This window comes from Plectropomus leopardus, chromosome 9, assembly GCF_026936395.1.
Source record: "Plectropomus leopardus strain MGB_pleo_1.0 chromosome 9, ASM2693639v1, whole genome shotgun sequence".
Lineage (NCBI taxonomy): Eukaryota > Metazoa > Chordata > Actinopteri > Perciformes > Serranidae > Plectropomus > Plectropomus leopardus.
The window spans coordinates 4,316,587-4,328,857 of NC_142184.1; the positions used below are offsets into that span (position 1 = coordinate 4,316,587).

At 35.5% G+C, this 12,271-nt stretch overlaps 1 long non-coding RNA gene across 1 annotated transcript in view; it reads right to left on the reverse strand.

Moving 5' to 3' along the window:
• The window catches only part of LOC121946739 (uncharacterized), a 49,415-nt gene that overhangs the window by 10,298 nt on the left and 26,846 nt on the right, over positions 1–12,271 (reverse strand). The window contains exons 6-9 of the long non-coding RNA XR_006106038.2: positions 11,666–11,776; positions 10,797–10,885; positions 10,425–10,511; positions 3,799–3,883 (exon numbers count right to left, since the gene is read on the reverse strand). This is a non-coding gene — a long non-coding RNA (uncharacterized LOC121946739). The remainder of the gene's footprint in view (positions 1–3,798; positions 3,884–10,424; positions 10,512–10,796; positions 10,886–11,665; positions 11,777–12,271) is intronic.

Here is a 12,271-nt window from a genome sequence, read left to right on the forward strand (position 1 = left end):
CAGTAAAGACATGCAAAGGATTTTTGAACTAAGTTACACATGTGCAGGAAAAAGGACGAGCAGGAAAGAATGTAAAAAAACAAAAAAGGGTAGACGGAGGATCGAGAGGATCTCGTCTGACTCTGAGCTGCTGTGTGACACATGAGTAAAATGGCATTTATGAGGAACGGTGGCACATGAACAGAGAGACTTGGACGCGGTGCTCGGTGATATATATGACATTAAAGCATTTGATCCTGAGCGGCCACGTTTGCTTCTGAAGGTCACAGCCAGATGGTGGCGAGCATCTGCACTAAAGTACAAATTTACTTGAGTATTTCCAGTTTAAGCTGCGCTATACTAGATATTTTACTTTTTTACTGCATTACATTTGTGTGGCAACTTTAGTTACTTTCAGATTACAATTCTTTGTACCTTTGCTGTCCAGAGAAAGTGTGTCTTTATAATTGTATTGGATAGTTGTCCATATCGTAGCAGGTTTTATGGAAAATTTGGGAAGTCGTTTACGTAGAATTTGAATGTATATTTAGGGGCATGAATAAATACGTGTGTACTCCTGTTCAAATATGTGATATTTAAGTTTCAGTGGCTTGAGTATTTGTTATCAAGATTGATGTATGGGCCTTTTTTTGTATTTTTGTTTTTGTTCATTGCACTTGGCCAAAAGGCTTGTTTGCTTTTATTTGTATGTTTTGTTTTGTTTTTACAAGTTTAAAATTAAGATTCAGTCATAATTTGTGACTGAATATTTATGATAAACACAGGAATACAAGTGTTTAAGGGTTGAGAATTTTTCTCTTTCTTTATCTGAATAAACCTGAAAAACTAGAAGTCGAATGATTTATCGGTTTGGCTGGTTAATTGGTGCAGATAGGACATTTTAGAAACTATCGTTATCGGCAGTATTTGGCTCCGATAGTGGCCGATGGCTGCGCATCCTCCGCGCGGCGTCATACATCACAGACTGGAGCTGAAGACGGTCGTGAAATGATCAGTGTTTTCGGCTTCAAATGAAGCAGGGCTCCTCTGCTGTGTTACTTAAAAACCTGTTACGTCACACCAACGCAACTAGACGAGACGGTGCATCGCCTTCATAACAACAACTGTACTGCAGCTGTGATTTCCAGATTTTCAGGCTGAATATTATTTGTAGCTTCTTAAAATAACAGTGAGAGTGAAATACTTGTATGAGCTGCATCTCTAGCAATGATGAAAAATAACAATCTTTAGTCTTTAAATCTTTAGTTTGGATATAATTAGAGATGCACGATAATTATCAGGACCGATAATTATCACCCCGATAATGGGACTTTTGATGTCATACCGATAATTCAAATAAGGAAAGTTTTATAAATAGAGCCGATAATAATAAGCATAAATTTTAAAATTAATAAATTGCTTTGAAAATCACCCGTGTTGCCCGTGGTTTCGCTCCGCCTGTACGGCACACTGCATGATGCTGGGCGTGACGTCACACTGATGCGCTGCTCGATCAGTCGAAAACCCGTCATCGCAGTCAGCCGTTTGGGCTTTAGGATCGGCTTTATGTTCTCCATAAGCTTCATTTCTTTTTTTAGCACCACAGTTTACTTTCTATCTGTATTCATCATTGTTTTATCTGCAGACTAAGCAGCCGGTTTCTGGTTGTATAAAAGCTTTTATATTATTATATTAATTCATTATAAATTAGTATATTAATTAACATTAACAGTAGACATTTCACTGCAGTACCTTCACTTCTTCCACCACTGTATCTGACGGTGACGACGATTAACAGCATTAAAAAAAACTGTTTTTAACTGTCGAGATGATGAAAAAAAAGCACAATGCAGCAGTCACGTGACAAACAAACTATGTGATCTCCTCAGCGTCAACAAACAAATAAAATCGTAATCCAAACCAGACTGGAACCGGTTTTTGCCAAGGACACTTTGAGCACATCAAGCCACAGTTATTCACAAAATGGTACAACTAATCAAACGCAGACTGCTCTGGATCCAACCAGGGGACAGACTGTCTTCCTGTTGTGTTTTTTTTAACTCTCAACTTTTACCCACATTTGCTAAGTATGTTTCCTGCACCCTAAAAAAAAGACAACCCCCTAAACTGCAAATTAAAGCCATGTGCAAATTCCACCCATGTTTTTTTTCCTCCAATCACAGCAGAGGTGGAGCTGTAACGTAACTCCCCTAAACTCGGTCGTCACTGTAAAAAAAAAACCTTTTTTCAGGCTTTTTCCACATGAGAACATGTGTGTTTGCATGAGAGCTGGTTGGCCGTCCTCCATGTGTGGACATAACCGTGAAGTCAAGGTCCTAAACTGTACGTGCACTGTAAAATGTGCACGCACACATGCACACATGCACATAACAGCCTACATATGTACATCCACATCTTCACATATGTGCTCAAGTATTCTCACGCAAGGCTGCACAATCACACTGCACCGTGTACTGATGTAAAACAGTGCAGAGGTGGCTCAATGTGTAAAAACACAGTTATTTCCTCACAAAACACTTAAGTATGGATGATCTTTTCATGTGTGAAATTTCAGAAATGTAGTTTAACTTTGCAAAAGAAAAGTCCAAATACCGGTAATCGGTCTCATTAAATACTAACAATCGGTATTGGCCCTAAAAAAACTATATTTGTGGACCCCTTAAACACACAAAGACGACATGAAGCAGCGTAAACCACCATGAACAGACACATTATAAACTGACAAAAGTGACATTTGTGTGTATGAGCACAGAACAGGTGACGTGAGACGCAGACGTTAAAACCAACAAAGAAAAAGTAACCAGAGGTGGAGTGATGTGTTTTCCTAGCAGGTTGCCACTAGCAACAAAAATGTGCTTTGTCACCGTTATACTGCACAGCTGATCAGTTCTCTTCTCTTTTGCGGTCGTTTTTTTCTGTAGAAGTTACAGCCAAGTCCGCACATGTACAGAGAGGGACATTTTATGATCGAAAAATAAACGAACCAGACAAATATTACATAAAGACTGTTTCTAAACAGCGGTGTGATGCTCCAAAGTAGTAATATTTTGCTCCAATGCTGCAGTATTTTTGGCAGTATTTATACTGTACTTGAGTTTTTATATTTCTGTCAACTTCTGCTTTTACTCCACTACATTTCCTCTACACTTCTTTCTACAAAGGGAGGGAACGAGGAAGAGAGAAAAGGGGACAAATGAAGGATTGAGAAGGAAGGAAAAGAGCTTTATTCTGTTTTTTAAGATGCAAAAAACATTTTTTTCTTTGCATGTAATTTCAGCGCAATTTTTGAGGTAACGTAGAAGAAATACATCTTATTCTCAAAATTCTGACCACATGCTTTTTTTATTTCCAGCATTTACTTGAACTTTTACTTTTAAATACTTCAATACACTCATTAAATCATAAAATTACGTTTGATACTTAAGTGCCGTAAATGTCAGATACTTTTAGACTTTTACTCAAGTAATATTATATTAGGTGACTTTAACTTCTAATTAAGCGCATTTTTGCTTTTTAGTATGGTTTTCAAATACTTTATCCACCACTGTCTCTAAATTACTGTAAACATCCAGTATTTTTACTGCAAAATCTTACGATGTGTCAGTAGACATCTGTGGTAAGCTCATATTTGGCAGATCATTTCAGCTGATTTATGCCAGAGTCTAAAGGATGGACCTCTGTGGAGTCTGATGGTCTAACGTGCTGAATGCAGGGTGTGTTTCCCTTCGCACATGTATGAAATTCCTGCAAAGAGACATCTGAGGCTTGTTAAACACTCGTCCCACAAAAATGACTGACCTGCCTTTATGGTGTTTTTACCGCCAACAGCCTCCTCCGCCAACTCCTCTTTCATCTCTGCCCAGTTTCTATTTCTGTAGTAAACCTGAAAACAAAACAAAGACAGATGCACTCACAAACACGGTCATTCATACCACTGTTTAAGTATTTGTACTACCGTCTATACTGTACAGTGTATACACCATCTTTATGTCATATTTCTTGCAGTTTATCACATACAAATTTACTCATACCGGTATTTCTACTACTGCCTATACTATATATATCTGATCTACATTATATACATCATATTTATATCTCCTGCTGTTTATTCCACACACTTTATGCACTTTATTGCTAACTTTTTGGTCATTTCTTACCAGGTTTCCCCATGCCTTTATTTATACCATGTTTTTGAAAAAAATAAAAGCCAATTTGCTCAGGTTACAAATGGTTAAACAAAAAAAATTAATGACTTTTCAAAAACTTTCAATGATATTTACTTATGCCATGAGTTTTCCAGGACTAGGAAATTGTGATGGTGGAATCCCATGACTTTTCCAGGGTTTCCATGACTGTTGGAGCCTGTATTTAGATACATATGTCATATATATACACAGTTTCTGTATGTAAATCATGTTTTCATTGTGAAGTTGGGGAACCCACAAGAGATGGATTAAAAACCTGAGAGACAGCTGAAAATCCAGGCAGCAGACAGCAAGATATCCTTTATTTTAGTGTATATTTTGTGTCAAACTCCTGAAATGCTGACCATGGAGGCATGCCCCTTTAAACTGACAAACTTATTTATAATAAACTTTTTTTCCCGCTGGTCACGTCTGCAGAGCTTTTGAAAGGTTGGTGTACTTATGAAAATGTTTCCCGCGTGGTTTCATATCTGCCTCTGTGTAAATGTTCACCCAAGCGACCAACCGGACTAAATATAGTAATGAAGTGTGGAGCTGCAGGTCACACATACTTATGTAAGTATGAAGGTAGGCTGCCAGGTATGTGGAATGACACAGAGCACGAGCCAGCCATTGTCTGAACTGAAAATATCCCGAGCCATGGAAAACATGTTTAGCATTAATAGATATATTGATATTTTTATTTTGTGCTTGTTTTGGATAATTTCATTGTTACTTTTTACTAATTTCTTGCTATTTTGGGGCCATTTCTTGTTAATCTGCAAAAATAATTTAGGTTTAAATTATATAATTATATAAAGATTTAAAGTTAAAGTTTTTAATGCAGGGCGGTTACTTTTTACATTACTATTTCTACAGTCTAGTAATGCTACTTTCAGTTAAGTAAAAGTACTTCTTCCACAGCTGTCTGTGATGACAGCAGTTCAGGGCCGCAATAGATGATTATTTCCATCGTGGATTAATCGGAATATTATTTAATGTAAGAAAATTATGAAAAAAATTCTCAAAGCCCAAGCTGACATCTTCAAATGTGTTATTTTGTCGGACAAATGGTCCAAAATAAAAATAAATAAAACCCTAAAGAAACTAAACATAAAACATAAAAACGTTTTATGTCAAAAACAGAAAATCCTAACATAATATGTTCAATATGTAGGATTTAGACGGATTATAATGACAGAAATGGAATATAATATTCATAATCCGTTTTCTACACCTTAGAATGAGCTGTTTATATCTACATACACAGATAGATAGATGGATAGATAGATAGATAGATAGATATAAAACACATACATGCATGAGGTCAGTCTAATCTGTGCTTATTTCTGACATCTAGTGGCACAATAGCAACATTACACAAATCCACATAAATTTCTATTTTTGTTGCCACATCACCACCTGTTGGACTAAAGTATATATTTTTATAAACAATGCTGGTCCAAAGAATTACTGATAACTAAATATGCTAATGTCGAGTTATGTTTGGTGTTTTTATGAACAGCGCTGAGCATCACATTTCTATATAAATCCCAAATTAAAGCGATGGAGACAAACTACAGTGTTGGAAAGGAACCGAGAACATTTATTCATGTTTATTTAAGCACTGGATTTAACTTTGAAGTGCTTTATTTGAGTACTTCCATTTTTATTTTTATTTTTTTTATTCTACTTTCAGCTTCCCTACAATTTATTTTGGCATTCTTCACTCACTTTTCAGATTAAGATTTTACAAATGCAATGGTTGTTTTGTTAAATTATATTAGATACGCCAAACTTTTTGGTATTGTGATATCTAATAAAAAGCAGAGTTGGGGCTTGTCATGTTTCTGAGGTCAATGTAACACTAGCAGTTTATTTAATAGCTGCACCAAAATGATACAATAAAACAGTTAAGATTAGAGAAAAAATCCAAATTTAAACATGGATTTGTGTATTAACACTTTCTATATATAAAACTGTGAAAACGAGCTTCACCTCGACCAGCTACAACGGTATTATGCTGCTTCTTGATCCAGGATGGAAATAACTATCAGTCAGCAGCCAGATGCTGGTAAAATGTTCAAGTTGCAGCTAGAGCAAATATTCGTTAAATTTCACAGCTCAGCTCAGTCTGGAAACAAAATTGTGACATTCAAACTGCAATTTTTCATCCCACAGTCATCAAAGCATAAAAACGCATTGTAATATTTCTGGGTGTCATTCTGGGCTTTTGCATTGGAATTTGTAATTTTTACTATTTTCCACTTGGTGGCGTCATTTTTATTTTTATTTTTTTATTACCATGTTTGTTATATGGAGAAAATACATGCTATTTACACTGAGTGCACTGTCACAGTCAGTGCTGATGCAAATCACTGACATATTGCAGGCTGTGATAACAAAAAATTAAAAATAAATCTACCATGCGTGTACAATATTGTGAATAATTCATTTTTTTGTGCTGTTTTGTTGTGGGTTTTTTTTTTGTTTGTTTTTTTCATCTGAAAACATAGTGGCGTTTTGACAAGAACTCCAGGATTTCGTCTTCAACTTTTAACTTTCAAACACTGAACAATAAGTTTTTAAAATGTAACACCTTTTTATTTAAATTCGGTGTAATGAGGGTCACGTCTTTTTACGTCACTTAGGGAGGCTCAAGGGAAAATGTTTGTAGCTTTAGGAAAAGTAAATAAATAAATCACCCGCCTCCTCAGATAAATAAAGAACAGTCCCTAAAGCAAGACTTTTTTTCTGCTGCCAGCAGGTGGCTCTTTGCCGTGGTAACGACTCTATTTTCTTTTCTTTTTTTTGGGTAACTCATAAATGCATATTCTTGTACTTCTGCAGCTTTGACATTTAAATGTCCGTGTATTAGAACCACATAATTATTTTATCTTTCATGCATTTGAATCAGCTGTAAGTTTCCCGCCAATCTCTGACCGCAGAACAGTTTAGTCAGAGTATTAACGCGCCTCCTTTCGGCTGGACGATAACTCCTAAAAGCGAAGGAGTTCCTGACGATCTACCTGTGGCAGCTCAGGTGAGTGCGAGCCCTGACGAAATACAGCTTCTGCAGAAATGAAGTAATTGTGTGTAAAAGAAGCAAACATGCGTTGACAAGATGGTTCATAGCTCAGCGCCGTCATGTCGAGACAAGCAGGTGAGTCAGAGTTCACCTGAGCTCCACCTGTCTCAGTGTGGGACACCACCTGTCCGCTGTTTGCTCTCTCCTGTAATGAGCAGCCTTTAAAGTACTCAAGTACTTTAGTACAATGTTGAGGTACTTTACTACAGCATCTACTTAATTTTGAATTTTTATTGAACCTTTTTTTAACCTGGAATAGTCCCACTGAAATTAAAAATCTTTTTAAAGGGAGTCCAAGCCCAGAAAGCAGCATAAAGAATTTAACATAAAATAACAAACAACAAACATTATTGGAGCCCAATAATTCACTTTATACTTAGATACATTTATTTATCACTCGAGTTATTTTACCTTTTCAGATTAATACTGCAACTAATAAATTACAATGAATTATGAAGTATTATGATCAATTAAGCCACTCAGCGGCACACAAAGTCACTATGCAAGTCTTAATCTCTCCTGCTCATTTTTACAGCTATCAAATCCCAAAAACAGGTGACATCATGCCGATTTCTCCTCTTACATCGTCCTCGTTCAAACAAACACTGCTGCTAACTTCTCTAACACTGTCCCCTCAGATAAAACGCTCAAATGCTGAATTGTGAGCAAAGTGGTTTGATTTTTTTTTTTTTTTTAAACATCCGAGGAAGGCAATGAGCAACCACAGAAGAAATTATTAAAAATTTACCCTAAAATAAGTAAAAAAAAAAAAAAAAGTGAATGGTTGCAAAAAATTACCTGAAAATGAGCAAGAACAGAAATGTAAAAACAACAAACAAGGAAATTACCTGATAAAAAGTGTTAAAATAAACACACACACACATATATACTGTGTATATACACGTGTACAGTTGAAATGCATCTCATCATGAAGCTTGTAATGTTCAGTTTCTGCTGACATTATCTTAAATATGTTAATTTATTTCTCTGTTAATATTAAGGTCATAATTAAAGGTGGTGTTGTACAATAAGAACATTATATTGAGATATATTTATAATGTTTTTCTTCTCTCCATTTAACACCTTTCAGTGTCAACAAAAACATAATAATCATCATAAGAAGTTACGTCTCCACTAACTGCACAGCTGTGTGTGTGTGTGTGTATCTATATATTATTACAATTATTATTATTATTATTTTTAATTTTACTTTAGATTTTAATTTTCAATTTTTCATTTTCTTTTTAAAAACGAAGTTTCGAGTTGTTTTCTTGTCATATTTTACCTGCTTTTTTTGCTCATTTGCCTTTTTAAAAAAAATGTTTTTCAAACGACATCAAACACGTTTCTAAGGGTTGGATGCTGGAGAAATGCGTCTGCAGCACAAGAGAACTTATGCTGATATAGTTGTCAAAGGGTTAACAGGAAGATAGTTACTCTTGCATAACTCCCTGGCAGCTTTTATCAGTTTGACGCTTTGATTGTGTTTGTAGAGGCTCACAGAGCTGCTGGTGGGGCATTAGACTGTTTTTAAAGCGGACTGCAGTGATTTAGTGTCATAAAGCAGCAGAGCCTGAGAGTCTCTAATATCACTTCCTCCCTGACTCCGAATCTCAGAAAACCCCGATGACATCACCTTTTTAGACAACTTTTGATTATTGGTACTTCCTGTGACTCATAAACTGATGCTGATGTGTAAACTTTAGATACTACATCACGGAGCAGGTATTTCAAAAGTCGTCTTTTTGTTGAAATTTAACCGAGATGCAGAAGTTAGATGATAAAAATCAACAAAGAGGAGAGCAGGATCGGACAGATTCAAAGATTAATGACTGTGTGGGAAGATTTCATGAGTCTGTATCTTTGTTTTGGATGATTTTTCGTACCTGTCAGCAGATTATCTGAGCTGAATCAGGCTCCTGTGTGTGAACATGACAGAGGACTCATCCTTTCTCTTTCCCGATGACTCTGTGAGTCACGGCACAGATCAGCGTCTATGTCAACGATGACGTCATATCTGATGATGAGTGTGCGCCTGCACGCTCAGCGTGTATTGATCTGTCCTGCTGCATCGTCATGACGATAACATGTAACTGGCTCATAAAGAATAACGGAGGTTACGGGCTTCGTGTGTGTCGTTGTGTACAGACATTATTATTATTTGTGGGATTCAACTAAGTGCATTTACTTAAGTATTTAAGTACAAGTTTGAGGTAGTTTTACACAGTTTTTATGATACTTTACACCTCTACTTAATTTAGGAGGCAAATACTGTACTTTTTACTTCACTGTATTTATTTTAATGGTATTGTTTTTTAAATTATCTCTACCTTTAACAGCTGAATCATTAAAGTGATAAACACACGAGAGCATCACTAATTATATAATATAAAATAATCTGGGAGAACTTTTACTTTTACTTTTGGCACAATAACTACATTTCTTAAAGTTTTTAATGCAGGATAGTTACTTTTTACAGTTGTATTTCTGCTTTCAGCGGTTCAGGGCTGCAATAGATTATTGTTTCCATTGTGGATTAATTGAAATATTATTAAATGTGAGAAAATTATGAAAATGTCTGTTTCTCAAAGCCCAAACTGACATCTTCAAATGTCTTACAAATGGTCCAAAATAAACAGAAAAAAACAGTTTACCATCATTTATGTTAAAAAACAGAAAATCCTCACATATGTCCAATATGTAGGATTTAGGCGGATTATAATGGAATATAATACTCATAATCCGTTTTCTTTACCTTAGAATGAGCTGTTTATATCTAGATAGATAGATACTTTTATTTTGTGCTTATTTTGGGGTAATTTGATTGTTACTTTTTACTAATTTCTTGATAATTTGGAGCCATTTCTTGTTAAACTGCAAAACTAATTTAGATTTACTGTCTCTAAACTGTTCACCCTCCTCATCGCCTCTTTAAATGTTTTAAATGTTTGAGGCTGAAAGAGAAAGAAAAAGTTTCTCCCTGTTTCACCCTCCCACGCCTCCCAGCCAAAAACACGCTGAAAATGAAACCAGCTTCGAGTTTTCATCTTGAAATTCTCAGAAATGGGTGCAGTTGTTTGGGGTTTTTTTAAGGTGGAATGAAGCAGGCCCCTCTGTGCAGCCGTCATGTGTTTGGGATTAGACTGACTCACCGTTAACGTGACACTGATGGGGCCGAAGTCTTCAGGGCCACCACAGAGCTGAGGTCTCATTATCCCAGAGGGCCTCGCTGTAACCACCTCAAACAGGCCGAGAAGAGGGAGAACAGAAGAAGAATTTGTTTAAAGATGATGAATAACATCTGTGTTTGGGACTACATCAATAAGTAATCAGAAAACCTGTGAATTTTCAAGCAAAAATAACAAATATTTGATGGTTTTGGCTTTCCATGTGTGAGACTTTGCTGCTTAAAACTGATAAAAACACTAAATAAAGTAGTTTCATGGGCAAAAACATTGTTTTTTTTTCTAACTACAGTGGCTGAAGCAAAAAACGTGACAACATGAAATCAGGAACGTCCCTACCTGGAGCCAGTGTTTGGTGTGTCCTTTCTGGGCTACTGTAGAAACACGGTGATGCAACATGGCGATATCCGTATATGAGGAGCAGCTCCCTATGTAGACACAGTGACTCTTATTTTAGCTGATTACACATGAAAGAAAATAAACATATTCATTATATTCCGTTCCTACTTAAATACATATATAAATCTGACACGTCGGACCTTTAAAATGATGAAAACGTTAGTGCATCAATAATTATAATACAATATATTATGTTAAATTAATGAGTACTTTAACCATTTGAAAGGAGGACTATGAGTAATTTGACAAGAAATGACCAAAAATATTGCCAAGTAACTACCTAAAAATTACCTGGAAATTTGCAAAAAATAGAGAAAAAATAAAAATGGAAATGACCCGACCCCCGAAGGAAGCACAAAAACAGATTTATTTTTTTAAATCTATAACATAATTTTAAATACATGTTTCTAATAATTATAAATACCATATTCAATCATTTTCCTTAAAAAAAAAAATCTAATAATTTTCTCTTTTTGTGTATTTTTTTCCAGTTAATTTTTCCTTATCACCTTTTAATGATTTCTTGTAATTTTCAGGACAGTTTCAGTTTCAGTTTTCAAAATAAATCAAACCAATCTCCTCGTGTTTCAAAGCCTCCGAAGCGTGTGAAAGATGCTTTGAGGTACTTTTACTTTAGCAAATTTTTCAAAGCATGACTTTTACGTAAAACCGCGTTTTTTTACACTGTAGTTTTACTATTTTACTTTAGTAAAAGAGCTAAATACTTCCCCCACTACTGCTCTCTGTTTCGATATTCTCCATATGTTCAATAAAAGGACCTGAAATGGTTTCAGAGAGCGATTGTTTACCTTTAATAACGTTGGTAATCTCTGTCAGAGGTGGAGTTATGGATAGATCTTTAATCCAGCGGCTGAACTTTGAACTGGTCTTCCTCCAGCAGAGTGAGATAATCGCTCCTTCTGCAGACAGTAAACAAAGATCTGAAGCAGCAATATCTTTTAATGAGCAGTATGAGCGAGAGGAGCCATCACCCGAAACCTGCCGCAGAGCACGCGTCTGTGCTGTCGCTTTAACATGTCGTTTTAATCTCGTTTTCATGGAGACAAAGTGACATTTAATGTTACTGAATAGATTTCAAGCAACAATGAGTTGACGTAATTTATTTCATTATGTTCAGTTTTATCCAGATATTTAGTGAGATTGTATCAACTTCAACCAGATAATTAGTAAATATACGTCAATTTAACGCAGATATTTAGTAAATATACATGCATTTCCACCAAATATTTAGTAAATCTAAACTGGTTTTGCTCATATGTTTGGTAAATCTAAATAAATTAACTTTGCTAAGATATTTGGAAAATCAAAATTAACTTTGCTCAGATATTTAGAAAATCTAAATTGGTTTATCTCAGACATTTAGTAATCGGGAATTAATTTTGCAACTTAACAAG